The sequence below is a fragment of the Pinus tabuliformis genome, chromosome Q (assembly GCF_031772625.1).
Source record: "Pinus tabuliformis cultivar Carrire ecotype Pingquan chromosome Q, CPIR1, whole genome shotgun sequence".
Lineage (NCBI taxonomy): Eukaryota > Viridiplantae > Streptophyta > Pinopsida > Pinales > Pinaceae > Pinus > Pinus tabuliformis.
This window is the reverse complement of record NC_142296.1, coordinates 671467151-671485515: the sequence shown is the minus strand read 5'-3', so window position 1 is coordinate 671485515 and position 18365 is coordinate 671467151. Positions and strand designations below refer to the sequence as shown.

General features: G+C 35.6%; 1 long non-coding RNA gene across 1 annotated transcript; it reads left to right on the top strand.

The window, feature by feature from the left end:
- Positions 1-15788: 15788 nt before the first annotated feature.
- LOC149221328 (uncharacterized) lies at positions 15789-16164 on the top strand. Its single transcript, XR_016248843.1, has 2 exons — positions 15789-15944; positions 16036-16164. It is a non-coding gene; the product is annotated as an uncharacterized LOC149221328 (long non-coding RNA).
- Positions 16165-18365: the final 2201 nt, after the last annotated feature.

Genomic DNA, 18365 nt, shown 5'->3' with positions numbered 1-18365 from the left:
CGTCCGCACCGAAATCCACCGAAACCTAGAGCTTGGGTTTTCTATCCTCGTTTTGGGTGTTTCATCCCTCGGTCTACCTACATCTTTGCCTCCTCTATTGTCCTTCTCCTTTGCTTGTCCTCTTATGTTAGAACTCACTTGGAATGCTTGAAGTTGATGCCTTTTCTCCTCCAATTCATCAACGATATATACTCATCCTCCAAGGAGTTAAGGTTACAATTCGCCTAGTAATTCCAAGAGTTGCATCAATTTGCCCAACTATTCACTCCTCATGTCAGTCCACAGACTTGTCGGTTTTTTGGCACCTTAGAAAACTCGTTGCATGCTTTTCCATACTTATTCAATTTTTTGATTTTCATATTTTTCGACTTTCAGATTTTTCAACTCTCCCAATGGCTCGTCACAACTCATCATTACAACTCGTCGTCGCATGTTTTCCCGGGCACGTTTAATCAAAAGCAACCGCTCATCATAGATGCTAGCTCGTCGCCTTTAACCGAGATTTTGTCATCCTTCCATCGCTCGTCGCACAAGCTCAGCTCATGGGAGTGACATGTAAAACTATATGATGTGCCATTATTATTATTATTATTTCCCCTACTGGGCCATCTTTTTTCTTATATGATGTTCCTTTCTTGTAAAACTATATTAAATACCCTATAATATTATAATATAAATGTTGCTTTCCCTTAAAGCATCATTTTTTGGGCAATAAAAAACTCCAAACATAAAATTTGGTGATATTTCAAGATTTATTATCATCTTTTATTTTATATGATGTGCCTTTGTGGTAAATATGTATTGAATATCCTATAATATTATAAAATAAATGTTGCTTGCCCTTAAGCACCACTTCTTGGGCAACAAAAACTCCAAATTTAAAATTTGGATATATTTCAAGATTTATTATTTACCCTATGGGGCCATCTTTTATTTTATATGATGTGTCATTCTGCTAAAAGTGTATTAAATACCATATAATATTACAAAATAAATGTTTCTTGCCCTTAAGGCACCACTTCTTCTACAATAAAATCTCCAGATTTAAAATTTGGTGATATTTCAATATTTATTATTTCCCTAGGGACCTCTTTTATTTTATATGATGTAACTTCCTAGTATTCTGCTTAAGCTGTAGATTTTAACTGGCATATTTAATTCCTAACTCTGGTTCCTGTAACTATGACCACAGGCCCTATCTGATCTATTTATACTTTCGCCTCACCTAGTTTGTTTTCTTCACCGTTTCATGTCATTCTTGCTTCAATTCCTTTTTTGCAAATTTTTTTCGTGCATATCAATGGCGGTTTCCAAGCTCGTAATAGTGTTGAGCATTTGCTTTTTCGCCCTCTTTCTGTTATCTTTTGTCATAGCCATAGACGGTGATCCTGCCTCTGGAAACCCGCAGGCAACGACCAGGCCATCTCTCGGTAAAAATATCTGAACAACATCAAGTTACACCAAAAATATTAATCTGTGTGCTTAGGGCCTGGGAATATGTGTGCTTGTCCATAAAGCGAGGCTCCATTACTGATTATGGATTTAGAAGTCATACTCCAATATTATTTAGGTGATCTTGTCGGTGATCCTACACATCAGTGACGTACACGTTCTCAGTTCGATAGAGCCTCTTCTTTACTGGCTCAAGCTTCAGCGAATTATGATCCTGACACCTTTGCAGAAGCTTCAGGCCATCTAGATTGGGACACAGCTATGAATGAAGAATATCGTTCATTATTGGCAAATGATACATGGGATCTTGTTCCTCTACCAAAGGAACGAAAACTTGTTAGATGCAAATGGGTTTACAGAACCAAGTATGGACCAGATGGGAAATTTGATAAACATAAAGCTCGTCTTGTTGCTCAGGGTTTTTCACATGTTGAAGGCATTGATTATACTAAAACCTTCTCCCCTGTTGCCAAAATGAACTCTATCCGCCTTGTTCTTTCCCTTGCTGCCTCTTTCAAATGGGAATTCCATCAGATGGATGTTAAATCTGCCTTCTTGCATGAAGAAATCTATATGGAACAACCTATTGGCTTTATACAAACAGACTCCAACCTTGTATGTCGGCTTAAGAAATCCCTTTATGGTCTCAAGCAAGCTCCTCAAGCTTGGTATTCCAAAATGGATAACTTTCTTTTAGAAAATGGCTTTTTTAGGTGTCATTCTAACAATACTGTCTACACCAAGAAAGTGGGCAAGTCTCTTATCATTCTTGTTCTTTATGTTGATGATCTTATCCTGACTGGTAGTGATCCCAACCTTATAAACCATGTGAAGTCTAGCCTTAAAATGAAGTTTGAAATGATAGACTTAGGACACTTACATTATTTTCTTGGTCTTCAAGTCTTGCAATCCAAGGATGGTATTTCCCTTTCCCAGTCCAAGTATGCCTGTGATATTCTACGCCATTTTCACATGGAAGAATGTAGGCCAGCCCCTTCGCCCTTTCAGTCTGGAGTCAAACTTTCAGTCACTTGTACTTCTCCTGAAGTTGATGCTACCTTATACCGTCAACTTGTCGGAAAACTTTTGTATCTAACCCATACTCGTCCTGACCTTTCCTTTGTCGTTGGCCTTGTTGCTCGGTTTATGCAAAACCCACATGAAAGTATTAGAAAGCAGCCAAAAGAATACTTCGTTATGTTTGAGGTACAGTTCAGTTTGGGATTCATTATAGTGCCGAAGCATCTCCTCTATTGGTTGGTTTCACTGATTCCGATTGGGCTGGTGACCCTGATGATCGGAAGTTTACTACAGGTTTTGTGTTCACTCTTGGTTCAGGGCCTATTACATGGGCTTGCAAGAAACAAGGTGCCATTTCTCTTTCTTCAGTAGAAGCAGAGTATCGTGGTGCCGCAGAGGCTAGTAACGAAGCCTTGTGGCTTCGTCAGATCCTGTCAGAGTTTGGCTTTCAGCAACAACATCCGACTACACTTTGGTGTGATAATCAAAGTGCCATTCAACTATGCAAAGATCCAGTCCAACATCAACGCAACAAACACATTGAACTGCACATGCACTTCATCAGAAAGCTCATTCATGACCATGTTCTTGAAGTGTTATATTTTTCAACAGATGATCAAGTTGCAGACATCTTTACAAAGGCTCTCACAGAGGCGAAGTTTACTAAACTTCGATTTATGTTTGGAGTTCAGGAAGTTGTCACTAAGGGGGGATAGGCTCTAGTGCCTCCTTCCTTCTCCTATTGTGTCATATTTGTAAATCCTTCAATCCTATCCCAAGTTGTTCTTAAGGGGGGATGTTAGGATATTCCGACACATAGGAAATAGTTAAGTATAACTTGGTCTAGTATAGAGTTAGGTAAAGTGTGTTTCTTTACTACGTACTTTTGTAACTTACAATCCGACGGTCACGATATGTAGTGACCTGACGGTTCATTCTCTCCTTGGTATTACTGACACTTGATCCGTGGCTTGACACCCAATTGGTCCATGATCTCTATTTAAAGAGCATGGAGGGTCATTTGTAGGTTAACCGTTCATGAGAGAAGCTTATGTAAATTTTCATTCTTTTTATTAATATATTGCCTGAAGTGGCCACGTTGGCTCAGGCAGTGGACTGTTTCCCTCTTTGAGGGTTTTAACCACATCAAAATACTGGTGTATTGATCTGTGATCTGTTTCTGAGCGGTGTCCTTTGGTGTTCTGTCTGAGGAACTTACCCTGTAAATTCCTACACTCCATAGTCGATCCCAACTTGGTTAAGTGTATCTTGTCCATTTATCACCTGAATGAACACATCCCATTGCTTTTTGAGCCCATTCAAGGTCAGTCTCACGAGTCCATCATTAGTTAATTGATCTCGGATAGATGCTAATTCGTTCTTGACTGAGCTTGGTGAGGTAGCTAACAAAGACTTCATCCTTATTCATATGGTATTTCTCAACTTCTCCCTAGGAATCAACTTCTTATTCATGGTATCATTTTCGTGCAAATTTAGAATGGCGTCCAACATCTTCTTCATTTTATCCAAATCTGCGATATGCAGAACAATATGATCCTTAACTCCATCAAGGATTATCCTTTTGCCTTCACATATTCCTTCTTGTATGCAACCAGTTGTGATAAACCTGTTGGTACAACTAAAACACTGGTCACATATTCTTTGAGACCCTTCTCCTCTAGCAACAAAGAAATTATGGCTTTCCAAACACCAAAGTTAGAAGCTCCATCCAATCTATTTTGATCTCTGTCTTGCTGAAGCCATTACTGAAAACCCTTATAAAAGAGACAAAACCCAAATAAATATGGAGAATTTCAAATTGGCTTTTATAAACACTCAATATCTCTTCTTGTGCCATGCACTAAGCTTCTTCTCCCCTCAAATCTGTGCTTCACTGAACTCGCTTTGATACTATGTGGAAATTCTATTGCAGTTACTAGTTGTTATTCTTCTACATTTGTACATAATGTCTTCTAGAAAATTAATTCACGACAAATATTGAAAATAACACAAATCCATTTTCAGAAATAAATAATCACAAGAACTGAGAAAATAACACAAAATTTTACACCAGTATTTTTGGACAAATTATCCCTAGAAAAATGAGTTCTGCAAATGAGGGATTTTATTATTTCTTCAACAAATCAAGGATTACATAAAATCTCTGCGTCTCCTCGTCAAAGCTTCAACAAATTATTTCTTCACTTACACTAACTAAATAAAACTAAGAAATTAAGCATTTCCCTTTGCAAACAAACTCGGCCTCTCTTAGGAAATTGACATTTCCTCCTGAAAATTTCAATGGCTATCTGGAAAATATGAACTGGTCGCCAGAAACTCGTATTGTCTCTTGTAATCAATCTCATGAGTAATACTACCTCCAACAACTTGCGAAACCAACATGCATTGGATCCAGGGAATTGTACTGATAAATGGCAATTGCAAAAAGCTTCTGGAAATTTTCAATGAATAAACTGTCTACTTGATGTCTATATCATTTGTTCTTCTGCAAAATAGTTCTTCCTCTTTCCTTCTCAGAAAACACTGGAACCACTGTGAAGCACTTCTCTAGAAATTCTCTCCTCAATATCTTCTGCTACAAACCTACTGTTGGTGCCTCCCACGTTGTCACTGTGCCCTTGTTGTTATTTCATCGAATTGATCTCTAAAGGTCCCATTGAATTCCTCTTATAATCTCTCATTGACAAATCAATGACCATAATCTAACTCCGACCGATGGCTAAGATCATTTTGGCTTCTAAAATTTTCTTTTATAGAAGTATCTAGAGCTAATTAATTTAATTAAGACAATTTCACTTCGAAATTTTTTCTACGTATTGGTGATAATTAATCCACCTGTGCTACTAGCCTCATGGACATCATTTGAACCAAACTCTTCTCTAAGCTAAAAAATCTAACAAGTATAAGAGAGTGTTGAAGGAAACTATGGAAGTATTCATCAGCTGGAAGTACAAGTTCTCTGTAGAATTTACTGGTCTGATAGGTCCATGTAGGTTGTATGATGTTTAAAGAAATCTTGTAAGGATTTTAAAGGTGGTCTTTCCACTTTAAATAAGGTGAGCTTATTTCCAATATGGAGGTTGAGCATTGAACTGGAAATGAGGAATATCACTTTGTTGTAGGATGTGAGTCTAAGGATCAATCTCTTTTGGATGGGCCTACTAGTTTATTCAACAAGATTCCCTCTCATTATATAGCTGAAATGGTTGAAGATACATGTGACATAATTGATGCAACCAAGTATAAAGGTGTAGGAAGATTTTTCAATCACTTTTTCTCTCTAAATATTTATGTAGAAAATATGCTCCATGACCACAATGTCAAGACTGCTCCCCACATTATGTTTTTTGTTGCTAAGAACACTTCTCTATTGCAATAGCTTTCTTATTAGTACAACTAGAAACAAGATGAAGTTCGAGGTTTTGATGGCAATGGTCGTCATTTACACCTATGAAATTAAAAGGAAGGAAAAAAATTACAAATTTTAATTTATAATTTCCCTCCAAAATTTACAAGTTGACCTCATAATAAATTTAGTTCGGTTGGTCCCTTTGAGGCACCCATTTGACCCCTTAACTAGGCTATATGTTTGTGACACTCACCTCCTCACGTGGGTAATTCGCATAACACATTTTTTGTCTTCTCCAACGAGTTCTATGGAAGCAAAGGAGGACGAATTTCAGGAGGATTTTGGAATTTCTTCTTACTCTTGGGTATTGGTTTGTTTATTCTGTTGATTCTACTTTTAATGTATTGATGTACTATGAACTCTCTCTCACTCTCATAAGGAATAATTTTTGGGTTTTCTCCTTGTCAGTTTTTCCTTGGCATTAGGCCCAATTTTTGTCTCTTGCCTCATGGCTTCTTGGTGTTTCTACTGTGATTTACTACTGCTTTTTCATGCTTATGAATGAATTTTCTAATGATGAATAATGTGAATGCTAATAGTAGTCAATTATAATGATTGTTTGAAGTTGTTATTAGTTCAAGAAAGTTAATTCTAGCAATGACCTAGTTAAGATTAACAAAAAAAAGAAAAGTTGTTATTGTGGCTTTGTAGAGTGCACTGGAAGATTGAATTGAACACATTTAACTTTCGTTCTGTATAGTGCATTAAGAAGCCTCAACATTTTCAAAGGTGTGCAAGGACTCACTTATTTTTGAATGCTTTGTCATCATCTTGTGAAAAGGATCAAGACCTGTAGCAGAATCGATTGATGCCCTTGGTACTCAGTGATAACATACACTAATAAGTGGGTTTAGAGGTTGTAATGTGCTTGTTTTATACCCTGCATTTCTCCAGTACAAAACTGAAGACTCGGGAGATCCTGACCTGGTTCTGTTGACAAATGAGCAGAAGATATGCTAGATTTTCTATTAGAATGGGGTTAAACCGGCCTCAACCATCATGCCATTACCAGCAAATGAACTCTTCACACCAATGAAGACTGGAGCACTTATAAATTTTTCTTTAAAATACACACACACATAGACACACATTTGCGCAAACTAAAAAAATATGTTTGTGTTCGACATGATTTGGGATGATTAGTTGACCTACATGTTTGAAGGCACAAGTCTTTTGGGTCGACCTGTACATGAAAAACTTGGGGTTGTCCCCTTTGTTGAGGTGAAATTAGTTCAATTTTAAAGGAGATGACATATTTGGTTGCTTTATTTTGGATATCCATGAGTCCACATATGGAGGAAGACCTTGTGGTCTATCCTACTGGTTTTGGAGGATGTGATTGCCATCTTGAAATATTTTTTTCACAAAAGGAAAACTTGGGTTTTCGAATTGCATAAATGATGGAAGATTCACCTGTACAACTCTTAGAGCCTTTGACACTTAAGCTTGAAATCATTTTTAATGAATATTTAGGGTGTGCTTAAAGGAACTAACCCTTTCGAAACCATTCCAGATGATTCCTTGGGTGCCTGTTACCCGCCACCTATGGGTGACACCCATAGGATAAATTTTTCTCCTATACTGTCTTCAGCCAACAACCAACAACCCCTTGCAGCCCCCAGATAGCTCGATGTGCCACCATCTCCACCATCTATGTCAACCATTATGCACCCTCGCCCATCTTTCATGATCATGTGTTTGAGGGTGGGCCTTCCAACCACGAAGATATGGCTTTCATTATGTAGTTGGGTATTTTTTCTTACTCATCATGGATACATTCGGACATCGATTAGAGGGGGAATTCAACAGAAATAATGGGCTTGGTTTTTACTCTTGTCTCCTTGTCCAAATTGAGGGCTTGGTTGGAAAAATTAACTATGTTCGGTCTTCAATAATGTACTTGAGTCATCATGTAATGTACTTGTCAAAAGAATAAAGAAAATTATTTTTATTATTATTGTTGTGACTTATTAAATCATGGGTTTCATGCTTGGGTCACCATGTTTTATGTCAAATTCCCCATTGAGGACTTCTAGCATTTATTCTCAATCTATAAAATTATTGTACACTTAAAGAGACCCTTCTTGGGCTTTTGGATCATGTAAAAAGGTTCAGTATTGAGTCAAATATGAATTATGGAACCTCCACACCATGTCGGCCTAAGGAACATCAAGTTGACCTAAGACCCTATTCGACCCCCCAAGAAGCCTATAAAAGGAAGGAAATCGAATTCATTTGGAGCATCACTTCTCATCAAGTTTGAATTCTCTTTACTGGGTAGAAGTTCAAAAATCTATTTGCTGGGCAGAAGTGCGAAGTGGGTAGCTTGGAAAGTCTATTACCGGGAAGCTGAAGTGAATGAGATTTTGGGTGAGTCTAAGGAGTCAAGGAAAATTGAAATTTTTGTAGTGGTCTCTCTCTGTTTCATGCTCTAGATTGGGAGATTTGAGTCTTCCAAGTTGGACTGCTCCCAGAAGCTGTTAACTGCTACAAGTTTTTGCATAGTCAAAGTTTTTGGGAAGAGGTCAATCTTCTACAGGCTGACTTGGTGTGGAGGGAAGGTCTGGTCAAGGTCTAGGGTGAAGAGTCTCAAAGAATACTATTGAAAGGAAGAATTACTTTAACTCGGTTTTCCCCTCGAGGGGAGTTTTCCCCTGACATGTGCCTACATGTTGTGTCCATTGTTTTATATACTGTTTCTTTTGGTAATTTCTTAATGAACTAAATAAATAAGACATAAAGAAATGTAACAATAAGAAACATCACAGGTAATTATCAAGATCAAGAAAATCTTTGTTGCCTTTTTGATTTTGCAACATAGGATCAAAGCTTTGGTGAAGAAGAAAAAGGCAGATCCATTCATAGGAGTTCTATCTATGGAAATGAGTCCATCATATTCAATGAAGATGTCTAACTCTATCAAGGGTGAGAACAAGCTTGAAGGAGAATCTAACTTCATATCCTGGAAGAAAAGGTTTGACATAATCCTTGAGAAGAACAAGGTGCTAGATTTGGTAAAAGAAATATAAAGAAGGTTACAGAAGAAGCTAGTGATGGCGAAAAAGAGAAATTTAGGGATTTAGAATTGGTGGCTATGACTCTAATGGTAGAAAGGATAAAATAAAATCATGTCCCATACATAGCTAACATCGATCATGCTCAGGATATATATGAAGCCTTGTCAAAGCTATTCACTACTAAGAACATTGGTTAAGTACAAGTTTGAAGAATGAGCTGAGGAATATGAAAATGACTAAAGAAGATACTATGGCAACCTTCTTTGTTAAGATAAGTATTTCATATTTTTTTTAGTATTGGGTTCATGTACTCATTCAGTTTTGATTATATTAAATACTAATCACCATTCTCCCTCTATTGTCTTGATTAGGGAAAACATCCGCAAGAAGGAGGATCTCACAAGAAAAGCTTAATCAAGAAACAAAGGGAAAACATCCACAAGAAGGAGTACCCCTCAAGAAAAGGTTAGTCAAGAAACAAAGGTATGCTTTGAATACATTGATTTAAAGGATTATTCATTTGATGATCTATTACTAACTCTGTTGTGACTAGCTATATTGAATCTTAGTGATTCTTATTTGGGTGATCCATCTCTTGATAAATAAACCCACCCCATTCATATCCTTGATTGACTATGTAGAACCCTAGAGAGGTTTTGGAAAACCCTAACCAAAGGGTATGCTAATATGAATGTCTAAAATTTTAAGTTACTTAAGGATGATTATGAAATGCTAGTTGAAGTTACATTGATGATGTCATATTTGGGATTTTGGTATGATCACGATATCCTAACTGGTTAGGGTTGAGTGATAAGGTCTAAAATCCTCGCACCTTTGAAGTTTGGGTAATGTACGGTTTGTTATGTTTCTACAATGGAACCCTAACACATTAGGTTTTGGTGGAATGTATGTTCTACGTTGGAACCCTAGCTCATTAGGGTTTGGTGGAATGAGTGAGCAAGGCCCTTATATTGTCTCAGAATTGATTTACTTGGTATGTGTGTGTTTTTCTAATAAACCCTAGTGTAATCAAAATGATTGTGTGTCTAACTCTTATTTGATATCATTGTGAAGTTGGATTTGACTAACACATGATATGAAATGTATTTGCATGATTATATATATATGTGTGTGTGTGTACTTTTGGTTGAAATCCTAGGTTGGTCTAGGTCAAGATGTATTAACGTTGTTGGACATATGATATTCTTATGTATGCTTATGAATTACTAGATATGCGTTGACCTAGTCATTGATGGTCGTGATTCTTAGGATTTAATAGAATTCATTGTTTGAGATTCTAGGAAGATGATATCTGGAAAACCTAGGGTGTTATAGCTAAACCCTAGTGAAGCTAAAATTGTATAGTATGTGTGAAATAACAATCCAAAATCCATTAGATGATGGTTGAAAATGAAAATCTAGGGTTTTGAAGTTAAATCGTGGTAATGACATTGTCTAGTGTAAAATGTAACAATATGAGATATATGCATTTGATGAATTTTGAGATTTTGGAATTTTAAGGTTTTGGAGTTAAACCTTAGTCAAAGTAAAATTTTTGAAATATGTCGATTTGAGGTTTGTAAAGAGATTGTTGAAATTTGAATTTTTGGTTGAGTGTGATTATTGCTTGGAAATATAGGGTTTGCAAACTAACGCTAGTGGTAGTTGGTCATGTTAGTGACTGTTTGATGGTTGATTGAAAATCTAAGGGAAAAACTAACCCTAGTAGAATTTGGTTAGGTTAATGATAAGTTGTGATTGACTTTGATTGATTCTCTATGAAATCTAGGATTTGTATGAATCACTAGTAAGAAGTCTAACATGTGTATTTTTAAAGGATATTAGATGCTTTGTAGATCTATAATTGTTTTAATGGTTTCTAGGGTTTGGTATATGCATTAGTAAGATATGTCATACCTTTGGAAGACACATTGAAATCCTAGATGGAATGAATGTTGTTATGAAGTAGCCTAGGGTGTATGACAAAGTCCCCAGATGTCTGCTCAAAATGTTGGAGACTCACAACCATGAGAAGCTAACAATGAGCCTCATCCCCATGTTAGTCTAAGAAGAAGGGGAGGAAGTGGAGGCCAAAGGATCTCCCTCTTCCTTGCATATTATCTCAATCCATCTGTCAGGATCTTCCACATCTAATCTCTTCAAGTATGCATCCTGACTCTTTGTCTGAATCTCAAGCCTAGCATACCCATCTTTCTCCATTGCCTCTAGTCTGCTTGATAGATCTAAGATACTATGAGAAAACACTATAATCACCTATGATTGCTCCATAAGTTTTTCCTCCTTACAAGACAACCTCTTATATACCTCCTCATCTTGCTTGGCTTCCTTCACATCCATAGTTGTCATCTTACAATCGGCTATTGTAGTCCCTATGGTTGGCACACCAATAGGATCACCTTCACATATGTCGTAAATATACAACTTCTTCATGTGAGGCACTATCATAGCTTCAAACTGCTTCATAAATTCCATTCCTAGTATAGCTTCATAATCGTCCATCTATAAAACTGTGAAATCAACCTTCACAACCCATTCACCTATGCATACATTGATCTTCTTAGCTACACTAATCACTGAATCAAGTGGAGAGTTTACTTGTTTCAACTTTGCTTGAACTGGTAAAAAATTCAGTCAAATCCTCCTTGTACTATCCTCACTCATGAAGTTATGAGTTGCACCATTAGCCACCATTGTGAGAACATTGCCTTCCGAAATCTTCATCTACACATACTCCAATTTGTTTCTCTAAGGGTCTCATCGTGAGATTTCTTCTGTAGCTACTACAACTCCTAAAATCTGAATAACCCCAACGGAAGTTTCTTCTTTATTTTCCTTCGTATCAGATTGTGCTACTACTACCACTTTCAGTCTTGAAAGAAAATTCTTCACCGTGTGTGGTTCTTCACAAATTCAACACTTCAACGGTTTCTTCGTCTTCAACTTGTCATTCGATCTTTAAGGCTCCTCCTTTGTATATTTCTCTTTCAGCGTCTTAGTATTCTTCTTCCGTTCTTCGGTTCCTTCATCATAGTTCTCTACCAAGCGATCAACTGCTGCAAAAGCTTCTTCAAGTTTCTCGATATTTTGCCTCGTCACCTCATTTCATGCCCAAGGTTTCAACCCTATAATGAAGTTGAACACATTTTCCTTCTCCGCCATGTCAGGTAATTCCAAGATTGCACTTGAAAATTCCCATTGATAAGCCTGTAGACTTCTTGTTTCCTTCATATACTTTATCCTTGTCCTTGCATCCAAAGTGTCATCTTGTGGACTAAAATGGCCTTGCAAAGCTTTCTTCATATCATCCCATGAAGTGACCTCCTCAGCATCACCATTGGAAATCTGGTCCATCTTTCTTCGCCACCACATCTTAGCATCCTTCATTAAGAATTGAGAAACTACATTCACTTTGGCCTCATCATAATACATTCCCAAACGCTCCAAGTATTACTTCATATACCATAGAAAATTCCGAAGATTTTTTGCACTTCTTGTCTGATCATAGGATTAAGGTTCCTTGACTTTCACATGAGCAACTCCTCCACTCGAAATTTGCCCCACTGCTTTATTCAAAACAACTATCTCATTTCATGCATGAGTAATATCTTTCTGCAATTTTAGGATTTATGCCATACCCTGGTCTTTCGCAACTCCAATCTCTTTGACTTCTTTCTCTATTTGTGTATACAACCATTTCATATACTCATATCATATTTTGAGGTCTTCAAAGTCTTCCTTCAACTTCGTGTGCTCTACTTGCAACCTCGCTACCATATCCCGGTGTTCGGCATATTCAACTTTCATCGAAGCTATATCATAAGCCATTTCATCAATCCTATCCACGACTCTATCCATGAGAACTGATTCGACATCCTTGTTGGATTCTCCTGTCATAACTTGAGGTTCTCCTGCTTGATCTACCATCAGCTTCCTTTGTGATCTGTATAGACAATAAATTACGTCTTCGTCCAAAGGTTTTTGATCCCAACTGCAACTCTGTTGTTGTATCTCTCCTATGATACCACCTGTCATGCCCATATCCTGGCAGTAGTCTTTCAACCGCACATAGGCAGGTGCGACAACGCTACCCAATTTTTTTTGACCAATACTATTGAGTACGGGCTACGCAATCTAATAAGCATTCATCATTATTACACAACGAAAATAACATTTATCATCATCATCATCATCATATAAATATGCACAACAGATAAAAATTCTTTTAGTCGGAGGGGCAACTCCCTGGTTAGAGGTTTCCCAAATGATAACAATAATACAAATTTACAAGTATTTTTACAACATCGGTCTTTGCCAGAAACCCTAGGTTCACCTTGGCAAAACTGCCAAATTCCAACTTGGCCTGTCTGTTCACGGTCACCCACCCCCGGGTCAACCTTTGTTCAGCCTCGCCTTGCTTTGTTCAACTTGTTTAGCCCGTGCACCGTTTGCTCATTCAACTTGTGTCATTGTTTGCTCGTTTAGCTCGTGCACCGTTCACTCGTTCAACTCATGCACCGTTCGATCGTTCAGCTCGTTCATCGTTCGACTCATTCAACTCGTTCAACCTGTTCGACTCGTTCAACTCGTTCAACATTCGACTTGTTCAACTTGTTCACCGTTTGGCTCGTTCAACTCATTCAACCCATTCGGCTCATTCACTCTTCAATTCGTTCAGCTCATTCAGGTCGTTCGGCTCGTTCAGCTCGTTCAAGCCGTTCGGCTCGTTCAGCTCGTTCAGACCATTTGACTCGTTCAACTCGTTCGGACCGTTCGACTCATTCAGCTCATTCACCATTCGACTCGTTCAACCTGCCGGGTAGGTGTGCCTAGGCCAACTCGCTCGTTGGGAGGGTCGCCCACCTGCAGCTTGTCCGCACCGAAATCCACCAAAACCTACAGCTCGGGTTTTCTATCCTTGTTTTGGGTGTTTCATCCCTCGGTCTACCTACATCTTTGCCTCCTCTATTCTCCTTCTCCTCTGCTTGTCTTCTTATGTTAGAACTCACTTGGAATGCTTGAAGTTGATGCCTTTTCTCCTCCAACTCATCAACGATATATACTCATCCTCCAAGGAGTTAAGGTTACAATTCGCCTAGTAATTCCAAGAGTTGCATCAATTTGCCCAACTATTCACTCCTCATGTCAGTCCACAGACTTGTCGGTTTTTTTACACCTTAGAAAACTCGTTGCATGCTTTTCCATACTTATTCAATTTTTTGATTTTAATATTATATTAAATTATAAATTATATTTCAAAATAAACAGCTATCAATGTAATTAAAATACTACACGTTTAAATATAATTAAATTGCAATTAATTATTATCATATTTTATATATTTTTATTTTAATAATAATTTGTTTCATAATATAATTCTTATTGTCCATGTTGTGTTAAGGCACTCCTTGATGTGAAGTACTGGTTCAATTATGTGGATGATATATTGGACATGATGAACATGTAGTCCTACAAAGCTTAAAAAAAAAAAATACAACTCTCATTTATTTTATATTAATGAAAATAACACCTTATTAATATAATATGGTTTATAATATAATATAATATTATGTTATAAATCATATTCTAAAACAAACACCTATTTATATAATCACTCTACATCAATCTTAGCTCTAATAGTTTAAATTAGTTTAATTGTCTTTATATAAACTTGATATAAAACGATGTTATTTAAAATAAATTTTGGAATAGTTTTCTTATGACTAACAATTGTTTTTTATTAGTACATTTTTATTTTAACTATTATATGTCAATTAAACATACAATAAATTATATAAGATCAAATAATCTCATTTTTACATCTCATTTGATCTATATATATATATATATATATATATAGAGATTATAAGATATCACATAAGCCTCCATTAAAAAATTATATTTTTTAAATAAAAATATAATTCTTAAGTTTATGCTATAATATAATATTTTAATATTATATTATATTAAGAATCATATTCTAAAATAAACTTCTATCTATATAATTAAAAATACTACTTAACTAAAGATAATTAAATTATATTTTATAATATTAATTTATATTTTAAATTAATATTATATTTTTTTTCCTAAAATGACTTTTCCTAAATGAAAATACCATTATTAAAGCACCACTTTTTCCGCAATAAAAACTCCAAATTTAAAATAGATATTTCAAGATTTATTATTTCCCCTAAGATGCCATCTATTATTTTATATGATGTGCCTTTCATGCAACACTATATTAAATACCCTATAATATTATAAAATAGATGTTGCTTTCCCTTAAAGCACCACTTTCTGGGAATTAAAAACTCCAAACATAAAATTTGGTGATATTTCAAGATTTATTATCATAATTTATTTTATATGATGTGCCTTTTTAGTAAAGACGTATTAAATATCCTATAATATTATAAAATAAATGTTGCTTGCCCTTAAGCACCACTTTTTGGGCAACAAAAACTCCAAATTTAAAATTTGGAGATATTTCAAGATTTATTATTTGCCCTCTGGGGCCATCTTTTATTTTATATGATATGTCGTTCTGCTAAAAGTGTATTAAATACCATATAATATTACAAAATAAATGTTTCTTGCCCTTAAGGCACCACTTCTTCTACAATAAAATCTCCAGATTTAAAATTTGATGATATTTCAATATTTATTATTTCCCTGGGGACCTCTTTTATTTTATATGATGTGACTTCCTAGTATTCTGCTTAAGCTGCAGATTTTAACTGGCATATTTAATTCCTAACTCCGGTTCCTGTAACTATGACCACAGGCGCTATCTGATCTATTTATACTTTCGCCTCACCTAGTTTGTTTTCTTCACCGTTTCATGTCATTCTTGCTTCAATTCCTTTTTTGCAAATTTTTTTGGTGCATATCAATGGCGGTTTCCAAGCTCGTATTAGTGTTGAGCATTTGCTTTTTCGCCCTCTTTCTGCTATCTTTTGTCATAGCCATAGACGGTGATCCTGCCTCTGGAAACCCATCTCTCGGTAAAAAAATCTGAACAACATCAAGCTACACCAAAAATATTAATCTAATAGCCTGCTACTAATCGTAACATTGTTTGATATGTGTGCTTAGGGCCCAGGAATCGGAGGGACCTCAGATATTGCGGTCATGATATGTATTTCTGTCCCTGAATCTGAGGGTCCTCGCCTGAGGGTCCTCCTGGATTACCAACACATTACTGATTATGGATTTAGATAAAGTTACGTTGGTTCGGAAGTTAATAAGAAATGGAATAAAGCTGCAAGACTTTAATTCACTGATTTGTTAAATAACTTGGCAACTTTGATGACTGTAAGATTATAATATGCCGGGCCGCTTTGATTACTGTGGCTTCATAATACGATAGGGCTATTTTGATGATTGTGTGTTTATATTGATAAGAGTGTAAAATTTGAGGAAAAAATTATATTTTAAATTTGATTCTTAGATTTAAGCAAATATAATATGGATATTTTATAATTTATTAATATAGATATTACATTATATTTTTAGCGCTATATCTTTTAATTTGTTACAGTAAATATTATTATATATTTTTAAATGTAACATTAAGTGGCAACATCTAGTTCAAATATTTTATTTATATTTAATCAAGGTGTGCATTTCACTATTAAAGAATTACATATCTTACTTTATTTTATGTAGAAATTGAAATATTTTACTTGTGCTTCACACTGAAATAATTTATTTTATTAGCATGTGTTTGTAAAGTACCATATGTGAGCTCCATGAAGTATCACATCTCCTTCATAATAGGTTGTAAGATCAATTTTATTTTAGATGTCAGATGTAAACTATATTGACTAGGGAAGAGTTACATTTTTTCAGCATATGAAAAAGTAGACCAAATAAAGTCTTTTCACTATCAATTACTTTTAGTCCTTTCTATATAAAGATGTAAAATTATGTTATTTAAAGGGGACACTCAAATGTTTATTTATGGCATACTTAAACTTATATTAAAATATTTTTTTGCTGTTAACTTTTTTTAAGGCCCTTATTATTTTATTTCTTTCAACTTAAGGTTAAGTGATAACATATTAATATGTATGTTTCATATTGAAATATTTTTTTGTTATTAACCTTATTTAAGGTGAGTATTATTTTATTTGTTTTAATGTAATGTTGAAAATGGCGAGAGGCTTGGCGGGTCGGCTGCTTACCACGGTTGTTACAGCAATCAGATCAGGGCAATAGTGGCAACAGCAGCAAGTCCGACATCTCAATATCCACCAATACCAGGGTTCAAGTGTGATGAGCAAATATGGAGTTAATGCTCCCAAAGGTATTGTTGTCTCTTCAGTTGTGGAAGTGAGGCAGGCCATCAAAGATGCGTTTCTGGAAGAGAAAGAGGTTGTTGTGAAAAGTCAAGTACTTGTTGGTGGTCGAGGATTGGGAACATTTAAAAATGGGTTTGAAGGTGGTGTTCATATTGCAAAAATTGATGAAGTGGAGGACATTGCAGGGAAGATGCTAGGAAAAATTCTTGTTACAAGACAGACTGGACCTGGAGGGAAGCCGGTGAACAAGGTAGCACAACTCAGCTACCTACCACCTATCCAAGGAAGCAGAGGTCATGGATGATGACACTTGGTTGATATAGGAGGAAAGAGATGGTAATACATACCAACACTATCACATGCCGTTCATAGATCCAAGAGTTTAATGTAGGCCCGACATGAAGTTTTTATCATAATGATCATATGTAAATATATATTTATACTTTCACTTGTTTTATCTCAGAACTAGTCTCTCTGCGAAGAGATCAACAACATATTAATGCTTTTTTGAATAGTTTCTCCCCTGTGTGGAGTACTCGAGAATCACTTTTGTTTTTTGACAGGCCTGGCGTCACCATATGTATATGCTCAGCATCTACAAAATGTAATTTTCTTATTAATAAAGGAAATTACTACATTTTCCTCTGGAAAAAAAGTAATAACATATTAATATGTATGTTTCATATTGAAATATTTTTTTGTTATTAACCTTATTTAAGGTGAGTATTATTTTATTTGTTTTAATGTAATGTTGTTTGACAATATCTCTCCCATAGTGGGCTATAGAGATCTTTTGGGCCCCATACAATTATTTTATGTAAGATAGATATTCAAATATTTTATTTAAAGAAGATATTGAAATATTTTTAAATAGTAAAGAAATTATAAATTTATATTTTTTAGTTTCAATTACTATGGACATTGAAATATTTTATTTATGGCTAACACTTTTTTGTTATTAATATTTCTCTTCTAATATTACTTATCAATTCTATGTCATGGAATGAATTACAGGTTTCCATATTGACTCAAGGAGTAATTACCCATCTCCCTCACACTGAGAAGAGGAAGGAATTATAGAGGGAATTAGAGACTTTTCACTATAAATTACTTTATCTTTAT